This window comes from Bufo gargarizans, chromosome 6 (assembly GCF_014858855.1).
Source record: "Bufo gargarizans isolate SCDJY-AF-19 chromosome 6, ASM1485885v1, whole genome shotgun sequence".
Lineage (NCBI taxonomy): Eukaryota > Metazoa > Chordata > Amphibia > Anura > Bufonidae > Bufo > Bufo gargarizans.
In genome coordinates, this window is record NC_058085.1 from 241,364,975 (window position 1) to 241,389,597 (window position 24,623).

General features: G+C 43.2%; 1 pseudogene; it reads right to left on the reverse strand.

The window, feature by feature from the left end:
* LOC122941352 overlaps positions 1–21,599 on the reverse strand; it is a 71,454-nt pseudogene extending 49,855 nt beyond the window's left edge.
* Positions 21,600–24,623: the final 3,024 nt, after the last annotated feature.

Consider the following 24,623-nt stretch of genomic DNA (forward strand, 5'->3'; position numbering starts at 1 on the left):
TATAACTACCCCACAAGTGACCCCATTTTGGAAAGAAGACACCCCAAGGTATTCTGTGAGGGGCATGGTGAGTTCCTAGAATTTTTTATTTTTTGTCGCAAGTTAGTGGAATATGAGACTTTGTAAGGAAAAAAGAGAAAAAAAAAATAATCATTTTCCGCTAACTTGTGACAAAAAATAAAAAAATCTAGGAACTCGCAGTGCCCCTCACGGAATACTTTGGGGTGTCTTCTTTCCAAAATGGGGTCACTTGTGGCGTAGTTATACTGCCCTGGCAATTTAGGGGCCCATATGTGTGAGAAGTACCTTGCAATCAAAATGTGTAAAAAATGGCCTGCAAAATCTGAAAGGTGCATTTTGGAATATGTGCCCCTTTGCCCACCTTGGCAGCAAAAAAGTGTGACACATCTGGTATCGCCGTACTCAGGAGAAGTTGGGGAATGTGTTTTGGGGTGTCATTTTACATATACCCATGCTGGATGAGAGAAATATCTTGGCAAAAGACAACTTTTCCCATTTTTTTATACAAAGTTGGCATTTGACCAAGATATTTTTCTCACCCAGCATGGGTATATGTAAAATGACACCCCAAAACACATTCCCCAACTTCTCCTGAGTACGGCGATACCAGATGTGTCACACTTTTTTGCTGCCAAGGTGGGCAAAGGGGCACATATTCCAAAGTGCACCTTTTGGATTTCACCGGTCATTTTTTACACATTTTGATTGCAAAGTTCTTCTCACACATTTGGGCCCCTAAATTGCCAGGGCAGTATAACTACCCCACAAGTGACCCCATTTTGGAAAGAAGACACCCCAAGGTATTCTGTGAGGGGCATGGTGAGTTCCTAGAATTTTTTATTTTTTGTCGCAAGTTAGTGGAATATGAGACTTTATAAGAAAAAATAAAAAAAATAAAATCATCATCATTTTCTGCTAACTTGTGACAAAAAATAAAAAGTTCTATGAACTCCCTATGCCCATCAGCGAATACCTTAGGGTGTCTACTTTCCGAAATGGGGTCATTTGTGGGGTTTTTCTACTGTTTGGGCATTGTAGAACCTCAGGAATCATGACAGGTGCTCAGAAAGTCAGAGCTGTTTCAAAAAGCGGAAATTCACATTTTTGTACCATAGTTTGTAAATGCTATAACTTTTACCCAAACCATTTTTTTTTTGCCCAAACATTTTTTTTTTATCAAAGACATGTAGAACAATAAATTTGGCGAAAAATTTATATATGGATGTCGTTTTTTTTGCAAAATTTTACAGCTGAAAGTGAAAAATGTCATTTTTTTGCAAAAAAATCGTTACATTTTGATTAATAACCAGCAGCATAAATGCCAGCAGCAATGAAATACCACCAAATGAAAGCTCTATTAGTGAGAAGAAAAGGAGGTAAAATTCATTTGTATGGTAAGTTGCATGACCGAGCGATAAACGGTGAAAGTAGTGTAGTGCCGAAGTGTAAAAAGTTCTCTGGTCATGAAGGGGGTTTCACCTAGCGGGGCTGAAGTGGTTAAAACCGCTTTTTAAAAAGCTCACCAAAAATGCAAAAAAAAATAAAAAAAATGTTTAACATGTAAATGTAATTTAAACAATAGGTCATTTTCCGATGGCACATTCCCTTTTATTGATCACTCAGGTGTTGTCACAATTGACCATGGCATATGAAGAGTTAAAAGTCTGTAATGGGAGCTGTCTCACACCAGCTATGGCGCCCGCTCCTCTGCGAGCACCACGTTTAAAGTCTTAAGTAGCGTTTAGGATCTGTTAGGCTGTGGCGGCATAGAACAGCATGCTGGATCTCTCTGCATTCCGGCATTGCTGTCAACTTGAAAGTCCCGTCCAGCCCCAATAACTATAATGGAGAATGGCAGATATCCGGCTGCAACCCGGCATATATGCTGAGAATCAACCGGAATAAAACCTTTGCGCAATTCTCTGTATATATGCCGGGTTGCAGCTGGATCTCCACCAGTCCCAATATAATTAAAGGGGCCAGATAGGGATGTTCATGCAGAGAGAAAAGCCTGCCAGATCATAAACGCTAGTGTGCAAATAGCCTTAGTGACCAGCCTGTTTTTGGCCATATGGATCAATCCATTTTTTTCATTGTTGCATTCCACAAGTTGTAGTTTTTAATGGCACCATTTTGGTGGTACACATAACTAACTGATTAAACTTTTATTAACTCTATCTAGGGGGGAGATAGAAATACTGCAACAGAGATTTTATGTTAATCTTTACTACTTTTGCACAATAAGATACTATATTTTTGCTTCATATCATTTCAAGACACATAACTTGTTAAATATTCTTTCTATGGAGCTGCGTGAGAGCTTGATTTTTGCAGGACAACATGTACTTTTTATTGGTATTATTGTGGGTTACATAACACTTTTTCATAGCTTTTTACTTTATTTTTGTGGTGAATAAGCAAAAAAACAGCAATAATAGTATTGTTTTATTTTTTTCTTAACGGACTGATAATTGTGTAGTGGGTCATTATGGATGCAGCAATAACAAATATGTGGAGAGGATTAAAATTTTCAATGGAAGATTATATATACATAAAAAAATTCCCATTGGAATTTTTTTTTTTACTTTTGTTAACCATTTACTATTTTTTAACCAATTACAGGCTACACTTATAAGATACATTAAAAAAGGTTTTCAGAGATTTTTATACCGATGACATCCTCAGGATAGGTAATCAGTATCTGATCGTGGGGTCTGCCTTCTCACAGCTTACCAAGCACAGCGCCATACATTGTATAGCAGCTGTGCTTGGTATTGCGATCAGCCCCATTCACTTGAATGGAGCTGAGTTGCTCCTAGGTCACATGACGCATGAACTACGAAGGGCAGACAGAAAGACGCGGTGGTCACAGGAGCACTGCTGCCTTTTCAAACAGCTGATCGTTAAGGGTGGGGTGTCAGACCCCCACTAATCAGATACTGATGACCTATCCAAATCTTGGAAAACCCTTTTAAAGTGATTACGCATTACAATGTATTATACAGTCACTGCTATAATGACAGTCACCAGCTGGCTATGGCAGAGAGAAACAACCTGCTAGGCTTACATTGCAGGCCTTCATTAGGTCCAAAGCTGCCATGTGAAGAGATCAGCACCCCACAATCTCATTCACAGGGTGCCAATGCGAGACGGAGCTCCCTCCACCTAAACCACTTACATGCCACAGTCGTTACTGACAGCGGCATTTAAGAGGTTATACGGCCCAGATTGGCACTGTTGTGCATCTGGGCCATTAGAGTAGAAGCCTGACTATCATGCGAGAGCCGTGCCCCTGCTCTCCACTGCATGGGAGACTTGTGCAGCACTTAGACTAGGCCACCATAAAAAGGCGGTGGCCTAGCCATAGGCTCCTTAGTGAACACTGCAAAAAAGTGTATTGGCAGTCACTAAGGGGTTAAGGATGAGCCCTGTATATATATAGCCATTGCAGCAAACAAAGCATTCACGGACAGAAAGGCCCCTGGTGTTTTACCTCTTAGATGCAGTGGCCAATGCATGTATGGGTGTACGTGATCTGCAAGCATGAATTCATGCCAAGATCGGTTGCGAGAGCCTTCCACATGGATGAGTTGGTCTAGAGCAGGCATGCTCAACCTGCGGCCCTCCAGCTGTTGTAAAACTACAACTCCCACAATGCCCTGCTGTAGGTTGACAGCTGTAGGCTGTTCAGGCATGCTGGTTGTAGTTGTAGTTTTGCAACAGCTGGAGGGCTGCAGGTTGAGCATGCCTGGTCTAGAGAATGCCATGAAAACAGACCACAATGCTGCCACCACCAGATTGTGTTTTTCCACCAATGGTAGCAAGGCGTTTGTTCTCTGATGTTTCTCATCTGACACACTAAACTCTATCCATTCGATGAAGCAGGAAATGTGACTCCTAGGAGGAGGCAATCCTATTGCCAATAAGCTAAGGTCCAATTCCGATACTGAAGTAAAAATTGAAGACCTTTCTGCCAATGCAACTTTATTAGCAGAGGTTCAGTGACCATCTGTCTTCCTCGGAGCCCCATACACAGCAGGGTTCACTGATCTTTGTAGTTTCCACACTGCTTATTCACAATGGTGCCATTTGTACATTCATTATACACTTTTACCACAGCAGCAGGCGAACAGTTCACAAACTGCGCAGTTTCAGAAATACTGCCACCGTTGTCCCAAAAGCCAATAATCATCTCTTTTTGCAACTCTCATCCCTTTTACCCATGACAGCAGTGAGGGACAACCTACCGCACACCTCAGCAAGTCAGCTCACGACACGCAGCTTCCTTCATGAGCTACGTGCTGCCAACGTCAAAAGTAGTCATAATAATGTGACTAAAAGGTGTATTATACTGCATTGTACCAGCAAACAGACCCTCAAAAGTTGAAGTCCCCTATTGGGACAAAAATGTCAAGTAAAAAAATAAAATAAAGCGTTTTATAAAAATGAAAAATGTTATGTGAAAAAAGACATATTTAGTAATTACGGTGTTCATAACAAATGGAATTGCTGCCTTTTCTTTGTCCTGCTTTCCTCAAAGTTGGATAAAAGGCAATCAAAAAGTCTTATATACCCCAAAATAGAACCAATGATAATGGATAATGGTAACTTACTCTGGAAAAAATAAGCCATCACACAGCTAGAACATGTCAAAATACAGATCTAAAGGTCATAGAACTCAATGGCTCTGCAAAAAAATATGTATTGCACAAGGACAGTATCCGTATTTTGCGGATCAGCGACTTGCAGACCGCAAAAAGTATACAGTCGTGTGAATGAGGACTAATACTATTTTTTTAGGTCCTGCCAACTGCAGTGTTTATCTTGGCCCATGTGTGATACGACCATGATCAGCCTGGGGAACACAGTATGTGTGTCGCCACATCTCCCAGGCCGACCACACTCTCCAGACCTGGACTGACTGTATCACAATAATGTATAATACATCCAATCTCTCTCTGATCGTGGAATATGTACATGTGATGAGGTGAGTACATGACAATCACCCTGCGGTCAGATAAAGACTGGCTGTATCACATTACTATCTTACAGGCAGTGCAGGTCATGAAAGCCACGAGAAATAAAGCCGTCACATGGACCACAATTCCTAGGCTGATCACATAGTTTGCATCAGCCCTATAACTCATACGGATGCCCCATAACACTGACATCCAAAGTGCCCCCATAACACTGACATCTACGGTTAATCCTGAGCCCTCTCATACATTTAAGCAAAAAATAGGGCCACATGTAGGGTGTTTCTAAAACCCAGAAATACACCATAATAATAGGAGGGCTTAGTTTTCACACTAGCACATAAAAAGCCCAACATTTTAGGCACTGGAATGGCAAATGTGTGGAAAATTAGCAATTTTCACTTTATACCATCTGCAGTGGAATACTTTTTGCAAAACAAATGTGGGGTCAAAATGCTCATTCCAAAACTTAATAAATACATTGAGAGGCCTGGTTTCCAAATTGTTGTCACTTCAGAGGTTCCAATTATGCCTGTACAGTTGTCAGCACAAGCTGTGTAGATCACATTAGGCATCAAATACGCATGGTTCTCCTTTACTGTTGTCTGTTCAGATGTATGTAGGGTGTTCTTAAAACCAGAAAGCACAGCATAATAATGAGAGGGCTTTTCACACTGGCATATGCATGGCACACTATAACAGGCACAGAAATGGCACATCTGTGTAAGGCCTGGTTCACACCTAAGCGTTTTACAGCGTGTTCCTACATGCTGTAAAACGCTCAACAGGTAAAAACCCATGTTTCCCTATGGGCGTGGTTCTCACCTGCGCGTTTTATAGCGCATGCGAACGCGCTGCAAAACGCCCTACGCCCAAAGAACTACAGGAGCTTATTTGGGGCGTATTGTCGCGCGTTCTGTACATAAATACCTCCGCTTTTCATTGGATGCCTCTGTGGTCAATCGCGTACGACGCACGTTTCCTATTTCCAAAAACGTGCCCGGAAAACGTCCAACAAAAACGCGCGTAAAAAGCGTGTATCAAATACACTCAAGTGTGAACCATGACTTTGTGGTTGCTGAGAACCAGCATCATAACCACTGCAGCACAGGCCTGGAAAAGAGTCAAATCTACCAGAGAAGAGTCCTGGTTATTCCTAATCTCCTGCTCTCTCACCCATCTGCTGACGATAGGCAGTTCTCTCCTAGACAGAAAACTAGGTATAAGCCTTAACTAAAACCTTCCCGGACAAATTTTGTGACCGTAAGTGGACATACACACAGCTTTATATATTAGACTAGCTGAAGGACCCGGCTTCACTCTATTTCATTTAATGTTTGTGTGTGTCGTTAAAAGATATCAACACTAAACACTATAACAGTGACATCAACAGCACCCCGCCCCCTTAACAGTGACCTCCGCAGCAGCCCACCCCTTAACACTGACCTCCCCCACAGTGCACCATTCCTTTAAAATTGGACCTCCGCAGCAGCCCACCCCTTAACACTGACCTCCCCCACAGTGCCCCATTCCTTTAAAATTGGACCTCCACAGCAGCACACCCCCTTAACTTTGACCTTTACAGCAGCCTTCCCTTTTAACAGTGAGTTTCACAGCACACCACCCCCTTAACAGTGAATTTTAATGGATCGGCGTGTCCTTTTGAACAGCTCACTCTAAGGGCTGTTTCACACGAGCGGATGCCGTGCGTCAGGGGCTGACTGGCAACTTTTGGCCCAGAGGGCAAGTAACACGCAGAGGCCCACTGAGCCCCCCTCCTGCTTACCCATTTCCCCTGCCTCCTCCTGACCCCCCCCCCCTTAACACTTTCGTCAGTCATGTAAATTACAACACAGGGAAACAAAATAAACTAAGGATGCTCCGATATATCAGCCGAAAATGGCATTTTTGGTATAATGCCGAAAGTGTCATTTTCTGGCTGATACAGTGTTGCATCCGTGTATTCTCTCCTCCCCGCTGGGCGCTGCTCCGTGTCTCCCCCCCAACCCCCCCCCCCCCCCAATGACACCTGATGACTTTTGCAGAAGAAACTGTATATTGTGGGGCACGGTATATGCTATGTGTGTATAACATAAACATATTTCATATGAAAACTTACAGTTACTTGGCCCTTGGGGATCTCGGACACTTCCACACTTTGGCCGGGGGCTCGGCGGAGCTGATGTGTTTTATCCTAATGAGAAAAATATCATAATAAGGATTCGGAGAAGGGGCAGAGGGATAGCAGAGCAGGGAGAGGCTGGTGCTGCTACTAGGAGGTCATACCATGGGGGAGTAATAAAGCCCACCATAATGCCCCCCAGTAGTAATAATTCTCCTTATAATAGACAGTGCCAAAAATACACTAATGTCCCCAGGTAATGTCCCCAGTTGAGCTAATGTCCCCATAGTGCCCCCTATAATGTGCCAGTAGCCAATAGGCCCCCCTATAATCTGCCAGTAGCCAATAGGCCGCCCTATAATGTGCCAGAAGCCAATAGGCCGCCCTATAATGTGCCAGTAGCCATAGGCCCCCCTATAATGTGCCAGTAGCCATAGCCCCCCCTATAATGTGCCAGTAGCCATAGGCCCCCCTATAATGTGCCAGTACCCATAGCCCCCCTATATAATGTACCAGTAGCCATACCCCCCCATAATGTGCCAGTAGCCATAGCCCCCCTATAATGTGCCAGTAGCCAGATAGGGCCCCCTATAATGTGCCAGTACCCATAGCCCCCCTATATAATGTGCCAGTAGCCATACCCCCCCATAATGTGCCAGTAGCCATAGCCCCCCTATAATGTGCCAGTAGCCAGATAGGGCCCCCCTATAATGTGCCAGTAGCCAGATAGGGCCCCCTATAATGTGCCAGTAGCCATATAGGGCCCCTCTATAATGTGCCAGTAGTCATAGCCCCCCCCCTATAATGTGCCAGTAGCCATAGCCCCCCTATAATGTGCCAGTAGCCAGAGAGGGCCCCCCTATAATGTGCCAGTAGCCAGATAGGGCCCCCCTATAATGTGCCAATAGCCATATAGAGACCCCCCTATAATGTGCCAGTAGCCATATAGGGCCCCCTATAATGTGCCAGTAGCCATATAGGGCCCCCCTATAATGTGCCAGTAGCCCATAGGCCCCCCACTATAATGTTCCAGTAGCCAGAGAGGGCCCCCCTATAATGTGCCAGTAGCCAGATAGGGCCCCCCTATAATGTGCAAGTAGCCAGATAGGGCCCCCTATCAGTGACAGAAATAAGAAGGAAAAAAAGCGGACTTATACTTACCTCCAGCACCTTCACTGAAATACTCCCGTCCCGCCTCCAGCGCTGCTGTCGATGTCTTTACTTTACGGCCGCGCGATGACGTCATCGCGTTGCCTGCGCCGGTCCGGCGGCCTCTCTGATAGGCTGCCGGCCGCACGCCTCCCCCGCTCCCCATCTCCCTCCGCAGGCTGCAGCAGTCACATATCATTCCGGCCCAGCCGGCCGGGACAATGAGCTGACAGAGAGGCCCGGGGGGCAATTGCCCCCCTGCCCCCCGGCCCAGTCCGCCCCTGCCGTGCGTGACATCCGCTCCGTGAATGACAGCCAAGACCCGATGCGGACAGCAGAAGCATGGAGCAGTAACATGATTGATAATGCTCCGTGCCTCTCTGTGACCTCTTTAGTACGAAATCACAGTGAGATAAAGTTGGCACTGTGATTTCGTAGTAAAGAGATCACAGAGAGGCGCGGAGCATTATCAATCATGTTAATGCTCGTGCTTCTGCTGTCCGCATCGGGTCTTGGCACTCTTTCCCGGAGCGGATGTCACGCACGGCATCCGTTCGTGTGAAACAGCCCTAAGACAGCAGCTCTGTACTGTCTGAGTGTGAGCTGCAGGAGAAAGTCACCCTCCCTCCCACCCCTGCAGCTGACAGAAGTTGATTTTTAACCTCATTTTTAATCCCTGTCGGCTGAGTGGGAGGGGCGTGACCTACCTGGATCAGGGGTGTGGCTTGGACCTGGGGGCGGGTTTTTAAGTTAGTCTTTTGAGGGTGGACACATTGTGGCAGGGGCGTATCTGGGCTCCTTCCTGAAAGAGTGACGACCTCTGGTCACCTAAACGGCTCATTTGCATACCAAATAAACTGTATTTTCAGAGGATAAAAACATCTATTGCTGGAACAAAGGCACATCTGGAAATAAGGTACTAAGTGCTATTACGCCATGGGTTTACTTCAATAGCAATTATCCTGGTGACAGATTTCCTTTAAAGCTGAGCTATAGCAGTGAAGAAAAATGGCTGGGTTGTTATGGAAACCTGGAGTAAAACTGTGTATGTGGAGGCTGGAGGACCTGCAAGCTTCTATTAGCTGAAAAGGGTCATGTGACCAGGCTTCTATTGGTTAATGCATTTTTTGGGAATATGTCAGGAATGGTACATCCTAGAGAGCTGAGACCTGGTCTAAAACCTTCCCAGACACCTGATGTACCTGTGTACCAAATTTTGTGATTGTAAATGCGAGGGTGCGGATTCCTTTAGCTGACACACACACACACACTCAGCTTTATATATATCTTACATGTATAAAAATGTCTGCGTTAGCCAATAGAAGCCAGAAAACCTTTAAAGGTCTTCTGTCACCCCACTAAACGCATTTATTTATTTTTTGTCTACTTATAATCCCTATCCTGCCATACGCGTGCCTGTGTTGATTCGGCGCAGGCGCTCTCAGAGAAGGAGGCTCGCCTCCTCAGCACTCCCTCAGTGCGCCTGCGCCGATGACGTCTTCTCTTTTGGTGACGTCATCGGCGCAGGCGCACTGAGGGAGTGCTGAGGAGACGAGCCTCCTTATCTCAGAGCGCTTGCGCCAAATCAACACAGGTGCGCGATTTTTGAAATGCTGACAGGGCCGGGCGGAGGAGGAGATCGCGGCTAGCCCTGTCAATCAACACAAGGAGGGGACGGTTTTCTGCGGCTGCTACCAGCAAGTAGATGCCCTACTTGCTGGTAGAAAGGTAATTAGCATATCATAAAAGTAAGTTTTTAGCTAAATCTACTGAACGAAAATTATTAATAACATATTGTATGGCAATATGGCAGGATAGGGATTATAAGTAGACAAAAAAAAAAGGTGGATAGTGTCTAAAATTGGGTAATTTATCAGTGTTTTCTATTATGTCAGAAGTCACAAGTCGGTTTTAGAAATTTTCTTGAAAATGTGAAAAATTGCTTACAAAATTCTAATATCTTAAACAATAAAATGACATTTACAAAATGATGCCAACATAAAGTAAACATATGGTGAATGAATAACTAACACATTTTTTCACTCTATAAGACGGGGGAGGGGGAATTTCAGTGCATCTTATGGGGCGAATACTAATAAGTGCTTCCATTATTGAAACGCTCAGTAGTACATAGTAGGACCAGGGAGCAGTGAATACAGTGCTTCCTGGGCTGGATCTGTACTCACAATCTACCTAGTCTTCTGCAGGCACCACACGCTGTGTTGTGACCTGCGCACAGCATGGGTACGTAGGTGCTCTCAGTGACCTCACACTGTGCAACGTCAGGTCTAGGGTTGTAGCGGGTATCGACTTATCGATACCCAAATCTATACTTTCTGTGATTCTGCAGCCGGCACCCGCCTCCTGTATTTGTATTAAAGAGTTACTTATATTCATTGGTGGCGCACAGTGCGCCCACCCCTTCCCCCAGTAGTAAAAACATTGGTGGTGCAGTGCGCCCCCCTCCCAACCCCCCCAGTATTATAATCATTGGTGGCAGTGGTCTCAGGGTCCCTTCCCCTCCTCCTCATTGGTGGCAGCTTCTGATCGGAGCCCCAGCAGTTACCATGGCAGCCAGGACGCTACTGAAGGCCTGGCTGCCATGGTAACCTCCCTGCTGCTGTGTGCACAGGGAGAGTGTGAAGTCTTATTCACCCTGACAGAGCTTGATTAGGGTGAATAGGACAAGGAATGAAAAAGCCCTGGATCTAGTCCCTAAGAGGGCTAATAGTTATTAAATGAAAAGTGAAAAAAAAAATAAAAAAAATCTTAAGTTTAAATCACCCCCTTTGCCAATTTTAAAGATAAAATATATAAACAATAAATAAACATAAGACATATCGCCATGTCCAAAAAAGTGTCAACTATTAAAATATGAAAAAAATTATCTTCTATGCGGTGAATGCCGTAACAGAAATAATAAAAATAAAAACCGTGCAATTTGCCATTTTTTTTTATAGACACCTTGTCCCCCCAACAGACGTTCCATAAAATGCGGAATGCTTTTTTTGGTGTTTTATTTTTTTTCGCCTGGTATCAAATGGTATCAAGAATTGCAATACTTTTTTATGGCATCGAAAACAAATCAAAATTTTGGTATTCCAAGAACCCTAGTCAGGTCACAGCACAGCATATCAGTAAGAGCACAGGATTTCAGGAACTGTGGCGGCGTCTGGGACAACATACTATTAAGAGGGAAATAAACTGCAATATGCATGTAAATATATTTTTATTGCGTGAAATGCTGCCTGATGCAGTCAAGTGTAACAACTGTAAAGAGAAAAAATGCTGCTCGTTCTCGAGGTATAGTCTGTCTAAGGATATAGCCTGTGGCAGATAGTCTTTAGTGCTGTTAAGGCTTCTTCATCCAGACCATGATGTGTAAATGTTGTATTATTATAGTGAAAGCGCATGCCCAGAACAGCCCAATGCACTGTACTAACTATTGAACACCACGGGGGAGTTTTATCAAAACTGGTGAAAAGGAAAACTGGTTTAGTAGCCCATAGCAACCAGAGTCTACCTTTTATTTTCCAAAGGAGCTCTGAAAAATGAAAGGTGGAATCTGATTGGTTAGTAGGGCCAACTAAGTCAGTTTTCCTTTACACCAGTTTTGATAAATCTCACCCCATGAGTTACTGATTAAAAGTTTGTTTCTTGTTAAAAAGGTTGTCAGAGGTAATAAAATGAGTGAAAGCCAGATATGGTAAAATTGGAAATAAACATTTATCTTAATTAGTTCTACACCTGTGAGTGTCTGTCCCCTCAGCAGACGAAGCTCCCCACCTGCTGTTTGACTGCCAGAGCCGGACATCTCGCATCTGTGCCGCAGCTCCATGCAGTGCAGCAAGTGCAGGAGGCTCTGCTTCAGCTTCCGGTATATGCACAGTCACTGCTCCGATAGCACATGCAAAGCCCCTGCGCTTGGACCACTACTCAGACCAGTGGCAAAGGTTGTCAGGGCCGGGCATGATGTCCGTCCCTGTCAATTAAGTGGCGGGGAAAGCCTCATTACTCGTTAGGCTGAACAAATCAATTCTCAAACACCCTGTGCTCTAGCGGAGAAGCTCTGATCCCCTCAACCAAGCTTGTTTATATGACTGCAGCAGTGACGTGCCTGTATACCACATGTGAACGCTCAAAACTGGCCTTAGTGTTTTTGTGCCAATGATCGGCTGCCACAATCACGTGTGGCACACAGGCATGTCATGGCTGCAGTGGCTGGGAGGATCAGAGTGGCAGCACTGGTTCGTTGGAACCAGTGGGTATACAGTACTATTAAAAAGTTGTAGGCAGGTATAAAAAAAATGCTTCAAAGTAAGAATGCTTTCAAAAATAGGAGTGGTAATAATTTATTTTTATCAGGAAGAAAGATCATAGCCTGTTACTGTACAGTGGCAGGTAGTGTTGAACGAAGCAAGCTTCGGATGCTTCATCCAAAGTCTCTTTGTTCAAAACTTTAGGATAATACTGTATGGGAGGGAGATCCGTCTCCGTACAGTATTAGAATGTATAGGCTATGATAAGCCAAGTACATCGAAACTGAACCCAAGTTCGGCTTCAAGTTTTAAAGTGTTTTTTCACTTTAAAAATCAACTACCGAAGTTATTCAATGAAGTAATGCGCAACTAATAACTTACTTCGGTTCATCGGAGCCCATACATTCTAATACTGTACATAGACGGATCTCCATACAGTATTATTCCGAAGTTTTGAACAAAGTGACTTCGGATGAAGCATCCACATCTCACTTCGCTCAACAGTAGTGGCAGGCACTGGAACTTTGTGTTTTCATCCGACTTAGCCTACTTTCACACTAGCGGCAAGGAACTCCGGCAGGCTGTTCCGGCGGGTGAACAGCCTGTCGGATCCGTGCTGCCGCTAGTGCATGCGTGCCCCCGGACTAACGCTCCAGCCTTATAGACTATAGTGGGGGCGGGCTGGAGTTCCGGCAGCAGCACGGCAAACATGCCAAGAGGAATAAAACTACATGTCGGCATGTTTGTCATGCTGCCACCGGAACTCCGGCCCGCCCCCATAATAGTCAATGGGGCCGAAGCGTTAGTCCGGGGGCATGCGTGCACTAGCAGCAGCACGGATCCGACAGGCCGTTCGTCTGCTAGAACAGCCTGCCAGAGTTCTTTGGGAGTATGGTTCCACTTAGTGTCCCATTTCTGGGGATTCACATCTAATCACTTGCTGAAGCAAATTAGCATTTGTGTACTCTCAGACTTTTAGCCACAAATGTGAATTTTAAAAAGAGTTTTTAAAGATTTTCATAATGATGACCTATCCTCAGGTAGGTCATCATGTGATCGGTGGGGGTGTAACACCCGGGACCCCTGCCAAACAGCTGTTCGAGAAGGCACCAGTGCTCCTACGAGGCCTTTTCACACTTTACCAAGCACAGCGATGTCATTGTATAGTGGTTGTGCTCGACATCATGCTTAGCCCCATTCACTTCTATGGGGCCGAGATGCTCCAAGACCATGTGACCGATAAAAACATGTTGTCACTGGCCTAGGGAAAGCTGGAGAAGGCTGCAGCACTCACAGAAACGCTGCTGCCATCTCAAACAGCTGAATGAGTCCAGGGTGTCGGACCCCCACAAAGCAAATACTGATGACCTATCCAGAGGATAGGTCATCAGTATTAAAATCTCGGAAAACCTCTTTAATGCATGCACCGATGAATGTAACTTTCTGGGAAGCAATTTTACAAAATGTTAAAGGTCTACTTTTGCACCACCACCTCAGCACTATCCGAATGTACAGACGCCACAGCCTATCTGCACCCATCCAAACATCACACTGGAAGGAAATTCATGTTACTCAAACTCTTAACTACAAAGTACAATAGCATTTTAACAAAAAATTCAAAGTAAATAGACATTAGGAGAACATAGAAGTGTCAAGCCTAAAATGTGAATCATCTGGTTCAATACAACACAAATAAATCATGATATAACCAAAATACACAAGAAAGTTGGTCAAGTGGCAAGTAAGTTTGCTTAATGGAAGAATTGGTACAGATGTTACTCTTATCTTACACTGTATTCCTAGTCCTCCTGAAAGACAGCACTTTCATATACTGGGAAGGAATTTATACCTTGAAACATAGGAAAAGGACAATGTATCTGAAGTAGTTTTATGCCCATGCGGGTACAGCATGGGAACCCCAGTTTGATTCTAATACTTACTGATCTCCCTGAACTGGCATGACATGTGCCCAACTTGCTAAGAGGCAGAAGCCCCTTAACATATCAGGTGCATCTCTGCCCCGCCGTGCTCCAGAAACTGAAGTCTACGCCAGCATTTCAGCTATAACTGAAGTTATAGTAAATGTGGTGGTGGTGGCGCAAAGCCACACCCCCTTCTTATAGGCACTTCTGAAAAGTGCTGAGAAGCTCAAAAAGTCACAAATTATGGTGCACACATGCCATGCTCCATAATGTGCAACTTTTTTATGCCACAATTATGGCGTATAGATCCTTATAAATGTTTCTTACTGTGTCTGTTCCTCAAAATCCCTATATGTTTACAAAAATAACATTTGTCCTTTGTTCTCTTTTGTCTCTAAGTTGCCTATCTAGTTTTTAGCACTACATACAAAATAAATTTGTCAGAGCTACTGGGAGAAATTGAAATACCTTAGCAGTTAAGTGTAATAGGGTCTTAATAGGGACCTAAGGGTTCAGCCAAAGCAGAGCTTGTGCAGCAGGGTGAGAGGTGATGTAACCCTTCATATCTTGCCCTGTGTAGAAGCAAGAAACGTGGGCCTGGTCTTGTTTCAAAGCTACGCTCTAACTGAAGAACAAGATTGCAGCATTCGCTGCTTTACATACTGTAGTGTGAAAACAAGTTTCAACTGCTTTCACTCCAACCCGAATTCTAAAGGCTATCTCTCCTGATGTAAAGCAGCTAATGCTATGATCCTGGTCTTGTTTTAAAGCCTATATTGTCAGCATTCAAACAAGACCGGCACAAGATTTGACAGATTAAAGTAGCACTCCCCCTTCAGCTGGCTGTGGACTGTGGTGTGCCGACAGCCAGCAGGAGTAGAGGAGCAGATTCTGTCTCCTTGTTTACCTGTACATAGCTCAGGGGGAGGGTAACATGGACTGTGCATGTTGCCTATCCCTCTCCCCTCTATCAATCAGAAACCATACTTGCTCTCTGACTGTCACATATGGAAGTCTTTTTTTTCCAGGAAAGGAGTGAGAAGATCATCTAATCACCCCCCTGCACCAAATAAGGTTATTGACGCCATGACCCACATGTTTACCAGCGTCCAGATCACAGTGTTAAATAAGCCACACCAAACACTTGTATCCCACACAAATATCAACAAAGTTTCCATTTTATACTGTCCCTCCTGCCCATATCTTATCTTTAACATACAATATGCAGACTTCTCTCTAGCTATTCTTGTTATGCTCTCTAGCTATTCCTGCTACAGGCTACAGTTATGATTAGCATTAATGATTAATACTATAGAGGAATCTTATATATTATCTCTCACATTATGTAGTAAAAAAAAAAAATGTTCTGGATCTTGGAATGCAGCGACACTAAAACAAATAATTTTGTAAAATCAATTGGTTTTATTATGCAAGTATTATAACAATTGTAGACATTCAATGGGTGAAGTCATAGATGGCAGGTACTGTATGTATTACTGAGGCTGCTACTCTCAGTGATATAAATCCCAGAGGTAAGTTGTGACCAGTGATGTTAGATCACTGAGTTTGTGGTAGCTGGAGTTTGGGTCCGGGATTTAGGAGTGACCGAAGAGTTGAGTGGGAAGGTCACTCCCATACTCCATCCTGGGTGTTCCTACCTCAAGCAGGAGGAAAAGAGACACGCTGCCAGAGAGCAGTTGGTGTGTGTGTTGGTCTGAGAGAAAGACCCCTGGACAAGACCACTTTGCAGAGTGGAATCTCGGGCTGAAAACCTACAAGCTGGTGAGAAGTCTGTATCACCGTTTCTTTATTATTTCCATAAACTTTTATTTTGATTACAGAAGCAAGCCCGTACCATTTTGCTGTGTGTGTCCCAATACAATATAAATTTGGCACTGTCATGACTGTACTAACGCACATACTGAAGTTATGTTGCTGTAAAAATAAACTGCACAAAATGCTGTTTTAATTTTCCCTACAAAAAATAGGAAAAAGTAAAAAGGTGCTAGCCTCTCACAGGTACCACAGGAGTGCACATAAGCCAGTGCTTTTTCCTACTGTATGCGAGCACGCCCACAGCTGCTGGATTCCAGGGTGGTCATAACCCCTGGATACGAGCAGTGTATAATATGATGGAAAAATGAAATCAAGCCAGCAAAGGAGGCGATATGGATAATCACAATACATTAATAAGTGCTTTGTATTAAGTTTAGCAAATTGTATTTATCATGTAGACAAAGTGAGTCAATACCTTTAAAGGGGTTAACCTCATTGTTACTCATTTAGCATTTTCTGAGTGGAACATCAGAGCATTTGTTGTCTATTTTGTTTACTTCCTCACTATTCTAGGTGGAGGCTTCTGCCTAGCAGTGATCCCAGTTGCCCTAGGCTCTAAAACAGCCTAGGGCAACGGTATAAGTCCACCCATTTGTGCCAGTGACACTGCTAGGAGAAAGTCTCCGCCTAGCATACTCATTTGAAGCCCAATATGTCACCAGTAGTAAAGAGAAAGCCCTTGCCCTGTGCAATGCAGCGCAAGACAAGGGGGAGCATCGGAGCAAGATATGCTCCGATGCTCCACTCAGACATGCTAAATGAGTAAAGATGAGATTATGTCCAGGTTTAGCTTTGAGCCTGGACAACCCCTTTAAGTCACTTGAGTTGAGTACCACCTATATTTACTTAAATAAATTCAAAATCTAAAATAAAAAAGGTGACATTTTTTCCAATTTTAATGTCACTGTTGGGGGTTTATTTTGTTACACAGTGTCTGCCCGTGTGCTGGCAAAAAACAGTCAAAGTTTCATTTAAATCAGTATCTGACTATGCTTTTCAGTAGTCTGGAAGTGGCATTGGACCTTTTCTGAGTTTTTTTTTTTTAAATCCTCCACCTTATTAGCTATGTCTCTGTTTGAATTATAGATATAGGAATAATGCCATGGAATGTATGTTCCAGAAATCCTCACCTCTCCAGTAAGGAGATTGATTATCTCCATGGTTAGGTCCAATATCCTCTCAGCCATTTGAGATTTATCAACTTCCATTCCAATTGCAGAAAGGTCTACGTTGAAAACTGTCCGTAATTGCTTCTATTTTTTCTAAAAACCTAAATAAGAAAAAACAATGTAGAGGCATTCAGAATAAAAAGCGGAAATTTGTAAAGGAGTATAAAATAGGTAGAGTTCATAACTAGTGATGAGCGAACTTCTGTTTTAAGTTCGGCGTCTAAAGTTCGGCTTCCGGTTAGCGGAGAATCCCGATATGGTTCCCGATATGGATTCCGACTTCCGTTGTGGTCCGTGGTAGCGGAATCAATAATGGCCGATTATTGATTCCGCTACCACGGACCACAACAGAAGTCGGAATCCATATCGGGAAGCATATCGGGATTCTCCGCTAACCGGAAGCCGAACTTTAGACGCCGAACTTAAAACAGAAGTTCGCTCATCACTATTCATAACCAATGCTCATCATGGGTAGTTTCAACATTCCCAGTGATGAATCAATATCCTCCCTGCCATGAAAACTCATTCCTCCTACTTACTGCTCTGAACTTTCACTACTTAAATTAATTTTAGCATGTTATTGCTGCAGCATTAAGCAATCTTTAGTTTCTTCACATACTACTACTTTCCTTACGTTTTTCCCTTAGTAACGACTGTTTTTAAACCTACATTATGTGGATCTTCTCAAGATGGCTCCTCTGACAGTTTTCTGAGGCTGAAACTGCCTTCCCTCACTTCACATACAAGCTTGCTGTAGCCAGCGCTTCCTGCCAGCCAATCAGCTTTGATTACTAAGAGACACGCCTCCTCACTGTGAAGCTTAATGCAGGCATGCAGTGTGGAGGACAGTCCCTCTTCTACTGTTTACACTAAAGGGAAGACAGAACTGCCCTAGCAATGCTGTTTTAAGGAAGCAGTGGAAAGGGAGAGAGGACGTTAATGAAAGCTGTTATTATAAGGCAATTACAGATCTTTTGACAATCATTGATAGACGGTTACACTTTAAAGATGTAACTAATCCTAGGTGGTATCTCCTCTTCCCCCCCTTAAATTACATGGATGTCTTCGTTCAAAAGTCCTTAACCAATTTACATTCCCACCTAAAAGTCTCATCGAGCATGATCAGTCTTTTGAATGAAATTAAATGGCGGGAACCCTACTTATGGTTAACACTTGATGTAGCAGCCCTGTATTACTTCATAACTCTTTATTGAGAGTAGAAAATACAAAACAAAGCACCATATAGTCATAGCACCATATAGTCATTATGTAGTGAGTAGACAAGGACACTAAATATAACCAAACCAACAAGGGTGAAACATGTTCTATCTGACGTTCATGAATTAGTCCATATTAAGAGAGTCTATGTGAAGGAAAGGTATAAATACGTTACAGTGGTGAAGATATAGCATAACAATTTGTATAAGCCAAGGTCTAGCAAAGAATGTACAATATACATCCAAAGTATAACATCAACATCGGGTCACATCAGAACTACAGGTTGAGATTTAGGTTGGCCTCCTCACAGGTTGCTCCTCCATCCCCCAAGTATATGTGGTAGGTTGGAAATCAATATTAAAAAAATTAAACTCTGCTGTTTGGTATAAATTACCACCTATCTCCAGTCCACTAAAGAATGGGTGGTCTCGAATAGCCTGTAATAGGGTCTCTAACAACAGAATGAAAAGTGAAGTAGATAGGGGGCAACCCTGTCTGATAATGTTCCGTACATCAAACAAACCAGACAGGGTGCCTTTTACTTGGACTCTTGAGCTGGGACAACTAAATAAAGACATGAAAGCTGTAATAAAAGCAAAAGGGATGGAGACAAGATTTGCACCCAGTTTCGCCAATCTAAATATGTGCTGTTTTGAAGAATTTAAAATTTATGAAAATTGTTACTAGCAAAAGAATATAGTACTCTACAAGAGTTACATTGATGATTTAATACTCATTTGCGATTCAACACACTTTCGAAGTTCACTGCAGAACTAAAGGTTATTGTAAATAGGAGATGTGAAAAAGGCTGTATTACACCAAAACAGTCTAAGTATTTAATGACAAATTAACCAACTATCCCCACTTTTTACCTATTACCAATAGTCCACAAGAACGCTATTTGTCCCCCGGGATGCCCGATTGTGTCAGGGATTAATAGGATCTGTGATCCTGTATGTAAATGTATCGATGCCTTCTTACATCCTCTAGTGGAGACCCTGCCGTCATATCTGAAAGATACTACTGATGTAGTAAGAAAAATGGAGGGGATGCAACTCGAGTCTGAGATGTTAATTGCAACTTGCGATGTGGAATCACTAGATACCGACATACAAACGGTTTAGCTGCAGTGAAATTCTTTCTGAGGTCATCGGAAATACAGGAAGAAAGATTTAAGTTCCTATTAGAACTATTGGAATTTGTGCTGAAACAATTTTTTTCTGTTCAGGGGTGCGTTTTTCCTGCAGCTTCAGGGGACAGCAATGGGGGCGTCTTGTGCGCCCTCATATGCTAATTTGTTCCTGGGCTGTGGGAGAGACGCATCTTCCTCACAGACCCCCCAGCCCATGATCGAGCGAGTCCTCTTTTGGGGAAGATACATAGACGACATTCTGATCATATGGCGGGGGACTGAGGAGGACTTTGGAATGTTTATCAAAGGCCTGAACGAGAATGACTTAAACATCAAATTAACTTCGAAGGTCAGTAAAAATGAAATTTACTTCCTGGACATCCGGTTGATGGTTGGGAGGGATGGTTGGATCTCAACAGATTTATTTCGGAAGGAGACTGCTGTAAACTTCTTCTTACATGCGGTTTCAGCACATCCGAGAAACCTTATCAAGAATATCTCGGTGGGACAATTCGTTAGGCTCAGAAGAGTATTTTCTACAGAAGTGGCTTTTGAAAAACAAGCAGACATTCTATGGAAATGTTTCCAGCAACGTGGTTATAAGGAGTGTGACATCAGAAGGGCATATAAAGGGGCTAAAATCACGGATCGGAAACCCATCCTGTACCCTAGTAAGATTCATCACAGAACTTAATGAAGGTTCGAAAGAGGTAAGACAGGCCCTGTTGAAATATTGGTAGGTTTTACGGGTTGATCCTCAACAATTGGGGGCAATTGGCTCATGGCCCTCCTCTGTGTCTTATAGGAGGGCGAGGAATCTGAGATATGTTCGGAAAGAAACACTATGTGGGTCCCACAATTGGTTGGATCTTTGGTTCAAAAGGTACGAAATGGGAATGCAGACCCTGTGGGGATTGTGTCGCATGTAACAACATTGATAGGATCAACAATTTTGGAATAGATCCCGAAAATAGAACATCTTACACACAATCACCTGCACGACACTGGGTGTGGTCCATTGGGCCACAGGCCCATGTAAAAAGATTTATGTAGGCATGACATCCTGGCCTTTTAAAATTCGGGTGTGTGAACACATACTGGCCATTGAAGCAGCAAAAGAAGAACAGGCGGTGGAAACTTTACAACCTATTTTCAAACATCTCCGGGACCAACACAATTTTGATGGATCACTCTTTAGGTTCAGGGGGATTAATAGGGTGCTCGTCTCTCCACAGGGGGGCAATTGGAAAAGGATCTTAGCGCAACGAGAGACCAAATGGATATATTGATTGGATAGTTTTGTGGCCATTCTCTAGATGGGTTTTCTGGCCTGGGTTTGACCTTTGTGTTTCTTAAATTAATATTTTTTATCAATTTTTTTTACCACATTGTTGTGGTATTTTACTTAGGATATATGTACTTATTTTATTGGGATACTTATCTAGCTGCTCTGGAACCACCAATTTGAACAAATCTTAATTTGTGTACTTACGTGCTTTTGTTTTTTCTTTTATGCCTTTTTTCCGCTGTTCACGTATTTCCCAGAGCGGTCTATGATAAATGGAGTCTGTATGGTGCATTGACATGGAGAGGGGGAGAATTAAAATAGAAAAGAGGAAAAGGGACAAGAGGGGAAGAATAAAAAAAAAAAGAGAGAGAAAAGAGAAAGAACAGATAATGTTCCATTATGCCGAACTTTTGTGCGTGCCTGGGGGGTGGATCAGACTGATTGGGAGAAAGACACATGTTTATTGTCACTTGAAATATAAATATGTTTTTATATATACAGTACAGACCAAAAGTTTGGACACACCTTCTCATTCAAAGAGTTTTCTTTATTGACTATGAAAATTGTAGATTCACACTGAAGGCATCAAAACTATGAATTACCACATGTGGAATTATATACATAACAAAAAAGTGTGAAACAACTGAAAATATGTCATATTCTAGGTTCTTCAAAGTAGCCACCTTTTGCTTTGATTACTGCTTTGCACTCTCTTGATGAGCTTCAAGAGGTAGTCACCTGAAATGGTCTTCCAACAGTCTTGAAGGAGTTCCCAGAGATGCTTAGCACTTGTTGGCTCTTTTGCCTTCACTCAACCCAACCACCTCGATTGGGTTCAAGTCCGATGACTGTGGAGGCCAGGTCATCTGGCGCAGCACCCCATCACTCTCCTTCATGGTCAAATAGCCCTTACACAGCCTGGAGGTGTGTTTCGGGTCATTGTCCTGTTGAAAAATAAATGATGGTCCAACTAAATGCAAACCGGATGGAATAGCATGCCGCTGCAAGATGCTGTGGTAGCCATCCTGGTTCAGTATGCCTTCAATTTTGAATAAATCCCCAACAGTGTCACCAGCAAAGCACCCCCACACCATCTCCTCTATGCTTCACGGTGGGAACCAGGCATGTAGAGTCCATCCGTTCACCTTTTCTGCGTCACACAAAGACTTGGTGGTTGGAACCAAAGATCTCAAATTTAGACTCATCAGACCAAAGCACAGATTTCCACTGGTCTAATGTCCATTCCTTGTGTTCTTTAGCCCAAACAAGTCTCTTCTGCTTGTTGCCTGTCCTTAGCAGTGGTTTCCTAGCAGATATTCTACCATGAAGGCCTGATTCACACAGTCTCCTCTTAACAGTTGTTCTAGAGATGTGTCTGCTGCTAGAACTCTGTGTGGCATTGACCTGGTCTCTAATCTAAGCTGCTGTTAACCTGTGATTTCTGAGGCTGGTGACTCGGATGAACTTATCCTCCGCAGCAGAGGTGACTCTTGGTCTTTCTTTCCTGGGGCGGTCCGCATGTGAGCCAGTTTCTCTGTAGCGCTTGATGGTTTTTGTGACTGCACTTGGGGACACTTTCAAAGTTTTCCCAATTTTTTGGACTGACTGACCTTCATTTCTTAAATTAATGATGGCCACTCGTTTTTCTTTACTTAGCTGCTTTTTTCTTGCCATAATACAAATTCTAACAGTCTATTCAGTAGGACTATCAGCTGTGTATCCACCTGACTTCTCCACAACGCAACTGATGGTCCCAACCCCATTTATAAGGCAAGAAATCCCACTTATTAAACCTGACAGGGCACACCTGTGAAGTGAAAACCATTTCAGGTGACTACCTCTTGAAGCTCAGCAAGAGAATGCCAAGAGTGTCCAAAGCAGTAATCAAAGAAAAAGGTTGCTACTTTGAAGAACCTAGAATATGACATATTTTCAGTTGTTTCACACTTGTTTGTTATGTATATAATTCCACATGTGTTAATTCATAGTTTTGATGCCTTCAGTGTGAATCTACAATTTTCATAGTCATGAAAATAAAGAAAACTCTTTGAATGAGAAGGTGTGTCCAAACTTTTGGTCTGTACTGTATATACATATATACACACACAGTACATAGTCTTGTTTATTCACTGCTTATTTTGATAAGTTTAATGCTATGTCATTTTTTTGATAATCATGACACCATACTTTGCATTGGTATGAATTATATGACATTTTATTCTATTTTTTATCTTGATATAAATTCGTATATATTTTTTATATTTTTGTTATACCTTGTTGCATGTCCTTTTATTCATTTTTTGCTTTGCACAATGGCACCTTGCACGTGTGGGCACTTGCACTTTGCACCTTGTCACTTTCACTTAATTGTCTGGTTAATTTTCTTATATTTATTTTATTAATATCATGCTGACTGATACTAGATTATGTTTTATCCATAAACTTATGGTGTGTAGTAATAAGTAATAGGCCTGATGTCCCCTGGTAATACAGACATGCTCCCGGCATAATGGGACAGATTGCCAGCTTTATTCTATGTATTGTATGCTCTTTTGCCCATTTCCAACATGGCGGAATGTAAACTTCCGACTTCCAGGATGCGGCTGGCTGCAGGGCTGCAATCCCGTGAGACTTCCCGGATGACACAGTACGCTCTGTGGAGGAGGGATGGCGCATACTGGTGTAATGATATGGGTAATGTGAGATTGTTTGCATGTGGTTTGGGGAGAAGATTGCTGGATATTTAAACCCAGTTGGCAGGCATATGTGACATGCCCCCTGGAGGAAGCAAGAGTGAAATGTACGTCGGGAAAGTGGAGGTGGCACACCAGCATTGTGGTCTTTTTTTTTTTTTTCTTGTTGCTTTAATCTTATTTTGTTGTTTCCTGGTGTATTTTGGATGAATCATGCTGCAAATGTCAGGATTTATGTACCTGTTTACTTTCAATGGATGGACTTATGTCTACCTAGATTGATGTACGGAGGAGTTTGGGTTCGTACTTGTTTGTAGATCTCCGTCACGGCGGACGAGCACTCAGACACACAGATAAACCAACAACCAGGCTCTAGGCGAGAAGCAGGGGAAGGGTCACCTCCTAGCTAATCCCTGACCTCTCTCCCTGCACTGCTCAGCCCACATACAGACCTTGGTGGTAGGAATGATGTGTCCCCATGCCTGGGCTAAAACACCCTAGATTCCCTGAGATGGTGAAAAGGGGAAATAGGAGCAGCCTGCTCGCACAGAACCTGGATGTGAGAGATGACACAAACACAACTTAGACAGCAAACAACAAAAACTGAAACCACACTTATCTTATCTGAGCTGGAACAGACAACCTTCCTTCCTTGCTTCCAATGCCAGACTGATTTCTATAACCCGCTCAGAGCACTGGAATCGAGAGCCATTTAACCCCTTAAAGACGAAGGGCGTACCGGTATGTCCTAGCTTTAAATCGTGATTCCGGCGCCGCGGGGGTTAATCGGAACGGGATGCCGGCTGAAATCATTCAGCCGGCATCCTGTAACAACGCC